Raw genomic sequence first — 7,827 nt, 5'->3', positions numbered from 1 at the left:
GCAGGTTGGAAATGATTGCAGTTGTTTTGTAATGAGAGAGAACAAGTGCTGTGTTCTAGAACGTCCTTGTGGAATTATTGTGTTTTAGCAGTTTAACAGCTGACAAGCTCAGAATTGCCTCTGAAATGTACAAAAGGAGGCGAAACAGCAGCCTGGGGCTCAGTTTTACAAACAAAAAAAAAAGGCAATGTGGTAGAAATTGTATCGTTGTGCAGAAGCTTAATATTTGTAAAAATTACTCTCTAAGATACTGTCTTGCAGGCAAATTGTTGGGAATACCAGCCTCAGATCTATTTTCTATGGAATTAGAAAGAAAATCTGTGTTTTCGCACACCAGTTGTTGATCTTGTGTTCTCTAAAAAGCTCAGTTCTGTGTAGAACTGAAGAAAAAAATGCCTCGGAATCAACAAATAACTAATGAATGAGGAGCATTCAGGAGGTTTTAGTTTACAGCGATGCTAATAAATTGGAAAATGGAGCAGTTTTTGTGGTTGATGGTTGTTGATTATTGGTTAACGACCGTGTGAAGTCCCCAAAGCCAGAAATGTTCTGCTCTAAGACGTAATTCAGTTTGGTTTGGCTCAAATATCCACTTCACAGAAACGATTTAAGTGTACCGTTGGGCGTGATTACAGTTTAACTAATCGATACCTCAGAATCAAAAGGAACTTTGCGTGGGTACGTCCTGTGACTGGACCCTGAGTGACGCTCTGCGAGGAGCCACATGGCAGGACCAGCACAGCCTCCAAACAAATCACCTATATGCGATCGCCATGGAAACATTGACCCTGACCAGAGCCCCCGCCTTCACCCCAAGGCCGTGAACACAACAGCAATGATAAGCAGCTTTTCAAGCTAACTCTCTACCGAGGGTCCTCGGGGGTTCTTCCAGCCCCTCCAGTTATGAGGCCTGTTGCCAGAGGCCAGCGTGAATCTCATATACAGCCTGCTGCTATCAGTCGTCCCATAGGGCCGGCCGGCTCACGCTCACAGCAGAGATAGCCGCCACTGTGAGCTCATTTTGCTGGCGCTCTCCTGCTACATAGTGTGGCAGAATAATCACACCAATAATACTCTCCGGCTCGGTTTCAGCGCAGGAGCTCCGAGGAAGGAAATTAAAGAAACGGGGAACGCAGAGGCTCCAGGTCTCCCATCATAGCGTTTTTTTAGGTTGCACTTTTTTCTTTAAACTTCACACGCTGCCAAGAGAGGACATCCGAGGCAATAAGGCTCCCAGCCTGCCGAGGGAATTGTTTTGCCAAAAATATTTGTTGTTTTCAATAATGTGGCTGTTTGTATTGCACAGAGGAGAAAATTGTGGTTCACATATAAGCTCTTGTTGTGGCCTAAATTCACAGTGGATGCCTTGTTACTGTTCTTCCCATAAGGAAATAAATGAGGAAAGGGTAGATTAGTAGGTCTATAGGTGCTTTTTTTCATGCTGCAATTGTTAGCCTCCTTCAGAGATTATCTTAGATTCACAGGCTCTCAATTTTGTGATTGTGCGATTAGTATGATTATTTTGTCTGATCATACTTCAGATATTAGCACCGGTGATTGTTAGCATTTTACAAATACTAATTTCGTCTTGTAAGTGTACGCTCACCACAGGGTACTCCTTTTGCTTTAGTATCATTACTCCTCTTGCTATAACCCTGCTATTTATGTTATGTAAGTATGTGTGTACTTTTTCTACAAAAACAACTGGACCCACAGAAGGAGTCATTTCATCCCAATGATTAATACAACTGTAATACCACTACAAAGTGTGTTATTTTACCATTGTTAGCAAAGTGGATTATTTTGGCTTGGATATGTAAGTTTAAGGTTGCTACAGGTCTTACTTTGAAAACCGATTCCATTAGGCTCTGGTAATAATTCCACTGTTGATCATCACCAGAGACTGTTGGTGTTTTTAAAAGCAAATTTAAGACCCACCCTTTTAACTTAACTTTTTATTATTTGTGTATTCTCCATACATCATTGTCTCTTCTTTTTAAAGCATGTAAAGTGCTATATAGATCAAGTTTGATTTGATTTGATATGTACATTACCTTCAAATACGTAGGTACTTTATCTACAAATGTTAACTAAGGAAAACAGGTTAATACTAGTGAATGGTATTTTTCATGACTTGAATTAATAATTTCACTGTCATCCCCCAAAAGCCTTTTAAGTAAAAATGTGTTTTTTGGGCGTTTCTTTTGTCTTTTTTTGGCGGGGAATCTACATATAGCATGTTAGCTTTGTTTGCTTTGCTGGCTGTACTCAAACATATATGTATGATTCATTTGACTGCATTCCTGGATTGTGTGTTAGTTTAAAATACATAGTTTGGGGTTCTCTGTTGTTGTTTTGACCGCAATTGTAAGCATACCACAAATTAGATAGATTCCCATCAGACAGACTTAAGCATATTGATCATGTATGTGAGATTAAGGTAAATTGGTGCTATTTGTATACTACAATGATTAGCACACTGGAAATATTTGCTGAGCTAGAGTTACCATTGCACCCATTTAAATGTAGTGATATTCGTACCGGTGCTTTATATAAGTATAAAGGTATTTTTCTGACATGTGTTATTTTTTAGTATTATACATACATTAACTGAGCATTGAAGGCTTGTAGCTTCTACTGGTCCCAGTTAAACAGAGTGATTCCTCCAGAGACTCAGTTTCCTGTGGGAGCTCTCGTCACTCTGGTACTGATGTGCTCGCTCACCCTTCGCTAATCCCCTGGAAAGGTGCCCCGATCCCCCGAGGGAACGCCGGCCAAAGAGCCAGCCAACATCCCCTCTTCCTCCCCGGAGCTTTGAACAGGTGCCCCGGGGCTCTTCACCACTGGCCTCAAAGACACAACCCCCCCCCCCCCCCCCCCCCCCCCCCCCCCCCCCAATATCTCCGTGATCCCCAGGATGAGCCAGGGAAATGCTGCTCCCGGAGGATCCTCCACCTAAATGCTGACCAGTGGCAGCCAGTCGCACAGGCGACAACTGAGCATCAGCAGTTTCTCAGAGATGGAGAGGAGAGCGTTGGAGGCAGCAGCTTGGACTCCAGGCACCGCCAGTCAAAAAAAAAAAAAATGCACACACATCCAGAAACTCCAAAAACCATTCCCCGTCCAGCACGCTAACTTTCACTTACTTAGGGCTAACATTTGGCACGGGGATATTGACGGTAGCTGCGAGTGGTGTTACGGAGACACTCCAGTGTGTGCGTGCATGTGCGCTTGTCTGTGAGCGAGCGTAGAATCCCTTTCATCTTGCCTCTGCTACCAATCTGGCAGTTCTCTCCCACCACCACCACCACCACCACCACCAGCCACCCACTCCCCAGCCTTCTCTCCTCCACTTACAGTGGCTGCTGTGAAAGCACCATCACTCTTTAGGCGATTGTTCCTTCTAATGTGATGACAGAGCAAGAGCTGAAGCCATACTTCCTAATTTGTGGGAGCCACGGTGGAGGGAAAACGACAGAGTGTAGCCGCACAGCGCTAACTGGGCAGAGAATAGAGGGAATAAAAGGCAATAACGTCATTAGGAATATGAGAACAATGTACTTCTCAACTTTTCTCTTCAATGCAACAGAAATTGGACTGTTAATCTGCATTGAAAAAAATATATGAGTCAATTTCATTTCATTTACTGAATATTGAATTTGATGATTATGATTATATTTTTAATGAGTTATAATCAGTTGATAAAAATATGCAATGCAGTGTTTGAAGCCCAAACCGGGCGGTAAAATTACTTAAACTGTTGAATCACCGATCACTCATCACAAAATTTACTTGTTGAAACAATGTCAACCTTGATTTGGTTGAAGGTGCAATATATAAAATACAAATAATTTTGTGCATTAGGTGGCAGTAGTGGGGCAATACAATTTGGTCTCTGATCAACAATTACCAAGAGCTCCAGCATCTGTTCTGTTTACTACTCAACCGGCTGTTTTCAAATTGGACTGAGGACAGACTAGGGCCCTGTTTACACAATGTTTTCAAGGGAAAACATTAGACTTTCATTGTCTGGGGCCTATCTTAAAAGTGTTCCAAGTAACCAATAAATCGTATCTACATTTAAAGTAGCATATCACCTAAATCGCATGTCTGCACATTGTATGAGTGAAATAGACATTATGCAGATTTCACGTCAAATAAATTTACCCGGAGTCACAAAACATGTTGAGCATTCAGAATGAAGATATAATAGCTCATAGAATTTTCTAATTAATATAGTTTTGTTATATTTGACAACATTGAAGTTAATGTTTATATAAGAATCTTTATCCATTGAAGTAGCTTTAGCATTTATCTCAACAATGTTAGCTGTTACAGCCATTTTAACAACATTAGCCATAATAGCCATTTTAGCTGTTACAGCCATTGTAGCAATTTTAACTGTTATGGCAACTTTTTTAACCACAATAACTGTTTTAGCAATTTTTAGCCATTTTAGCCATTACGTCCATTTCAACAGTTTTAGGGATTACAGCCATTTTACTGATCTTAGCTGTGACATTTAACATAGCAAATTTAGCCATCGTGGCTATTTTAGCATAGTTTAAGAATCAGCTAAAAATGTTTATTTATACATAATTATGCAAGGAGCTACTTAAGAGGCTTCAGAGCCGCGGGTTGCAGACCTCTGGGCTAGATTAAAGCACTGGGTTGCTATAAACTACTCAGGTATGACTAAGCTCTTGTCAATCAGCTATTATGAGGAGCACAGCATGCCTCATTCACAGAAAACTGCTGAAAGAAGACAAGTCAAATGACCTTGAAATTACAGTTTATTCCACAAGGTTTGGAACTTCTGAACTGCTTGAATGGCAACCAGTGTGAGAGGCCATTATCCGGTATCAACTTTGAGTGCATGCATTCATCATCTGAGACCGTGTCTGCACAGGAGGCGTCGCATGAGCGGCACATTAGCCAAGCAGCAGCTGCTTTGGTACCCGGTGTGAGCGTCTGAACCGCTCAACCTCCTCTCCTCTTTTGGACACACATGCACAGAGCAGCATTCTCCATTAAAGCGACAAACAAATGGAACACGGGGGTGGTTTTGGATAACGAACGCAGCACAACATGAGGGAGGAAAAGTGTCAGTACTTTGCCGCATTCATTACCACTCCTAATTAACATAATTAGTAGTTATGCAACCCTGTTATGGGGAACCTGTCGAAAGAAGGTTAGCTCTTTAACTGCTGAGAGGGGGAGTCACACATCGCGGTTAGGGTAAACACGCTCGCTGCATTTACTCGACCTTGCCACAAACACAGCGGTTTGCTCGGTCAACAATCAACACAAACATTCATTGTCACACATATGCGACGAAAATAGTTTTAGTTCAGGCTCCGCAGACTTAGAACATCACTCAGGAAGGGAGTTGTGCATGTTCAGAAATGGTATATAATTCATTTAGCCTCAAACTGTGTAGATTTATTCCTTTGTAAAGTGTTTCTTTTTGCATATTATTTGGTAGTTGCTACTCACAGGTATGTCCTGACCTGACTGGCAGTATCAGGTCTGGGCAGTTTTAACATAATTCCTCAAATAGGCTATCCAACCATTCTTCAGATGAGCTCAATTGACTTCTTACGACAGGAGGATGGTAGGTAACAAAAATGGTTAGCAGCGTCACCAACATCGTGGCTAAAATGTCTCATTTTAAAATAAGACACGAGAGAAGTTTTGAAACCTTCGAGAATCAGAGCTTGTTTTAACACAAACAATTCAGACGGCTTGAAAAGTAAACATGCAGCAGAGTACTATGGATTCGATGAAGCTACAGATTAAAAACGTGCAACACCGAGGCAACAGACTGAACCACAGAAGATAAAAACCCTTGAGAGCAAAATAGCAGAAAAGAAAAACTTAAAAGAAAAAACAGGAGTTAAGTTTGTTGCTTTGGACAAGCAGCCAATCTCAATTCAATTATAGTTCTATGGTGGCAAATACAACACAGTCAACTAAAGGCACTTTTACAGAGAAAAACCCAACAAGCATTGGACACGTTGGAAAGGAAAAACTCCCGTTTAACAGCACGACACCTGCAGAACCAGACTTGGAGGCGGAAACTTTCTTCTGTTCCAGTACCAGTGATGACGTAAAAAAATTTTTTTGTTTATCTTGTCACGTGTTTAATCAATCTGGATATTGCACTTTAAATAGGGATTTTATTGTGTTTAATCCAAGTTTTTGAGTTAATTTCGTTGTGACTGTTCCAGAGAATCTATTACACCTTTCTGTGTGTCTGAGATTTCAAACGTGTCGGTTTTTCATGTCAACACTTCTCCGAGTGGAGTTGTGATTTATCTCTATGGCTGAATAAAGTAAAGAAAAAAAAAAGCTGCTACACTATGAATGGAGCGATTAGATGTAGACATCTTATCGTTGATTTGTTTCCATAGTGCCAATAACACAATAGTCAATTCAAGACCCTTTCACAAAGAAAATCTCAACTATTCCACATTCCCATTCCGAGTTTACCCAAGTTATTAAGAAGAAAAAAAACACACAAAAAACTCACAAAAACAGCAACGTGCCTGTCTACAAAGCAAGAAAATCTGATTAGCAAACTGTCCCACCAAACCTGGGCAATAGAAGATTGGAAAAACCTTGAAGTCTGCTTTTCTGCTGCCACTTTCAGAATTTGGTGCGGCTGGATCCATCCTCCCTTGTGTCAGGATGGATCTGTTTTCACGCTGCTGCTAAAATGGGGGTGGGGGAGACTGTCTTGGCACACTTTGCACTACTTAGTATCACTAGAGCATCGTCACCAGATGGCAGTCTATTAGAGCTCCTTTCGGTGTTGGTGGAATGGGAAAGTCACATTATACGTGGACAAAATGTTTTTCGGTGAATTTTTGCCACCAAAATGCATATTTAGGGGCAAAGAAAAATCTAACCTAGCATGGTGTACTCGATCAATTTTCCAGTAGGTATACGTATATCTTTTGGCAGTGGCCTCTCAGTACCCCCAGAAGTAAAGAGCAATAACTTACTGGTATTGTTTATTTGTCCCAGGTTTGTCCCATTCCTCACTTACCAAATGGACCCAGCTGATGGGGGCCAGGAGTTTTACCTCAGGGACCCGCCGTTCCTGAGTTTTGGACTGTGGGAAGAACCTCATGCCTGCATGGGAAAAAAATGCAAACTCCACCTTCTCGTTGTGAGAACCTGGTTAATCGACAATGTTTCAAGCAAAAATGCATCGTTTTTTTGTGTTTCAATGTCCTGAAGGTGTTGTCCGTTTACACAATGTTTGGACTCAACGATACGCTACAAACATTAACAGTTGCGAGTACACAGAAGTTATTATGGTGACTCTTAAATATAAAACTAGAACAGGCACTCGATAGAGTGCAATGCCACATTTATTTGCAAAACCGAGTTAGCATCGCTAGCATGTTAGGTGGTATCGATGCTCACTAGCCTGTCACATAGCAACATCATGATACAAAACACTGAGCGGTGGGACACAGATAAACCACTGCCCGAGTCAATGTGATCACACCGGTGTTTCTGGATACTTTAGTGGAGTTAGCAGTGTGCTAGCAGGCGGCTAATGGGCGCTTCCTTGCTACAGCCGTGATGAACACTCCCTCCTCTCCCGGAGAACTGATGGCTCATCGTGGACCTCCATTGTTTCCACAATGGCGGAATTATCCTTGGATAATGACAAATCATCCCTTGAGACCATTGCCATGTAAACAGGCCCTCAGTTTCCTGTTCTTCGCTGACACCCAGTGTGGTTTTCTACTGCTGTAGACCTTCAGCTTCAAGCTTCACTTGGTTGGAAAAGTTCTGTGAAAGTATGAAGAA

The sequence above is a fragment of the Lipophrys pholis genome (assembly GCF_963383615.2).
Source record: "Lipophrys pholis genome assembly, chromosome: 18".
Taxonomy (NCBI): domain Eukaryota; kingdom Metazoa; phylum Chordata; class Actinopteri; order Blenniiformes; family Blenniidae; genus Lipophrys; species Lipophrys pholis.
This window is presented reverse-complemented; position numbering follows the sequence as displayed.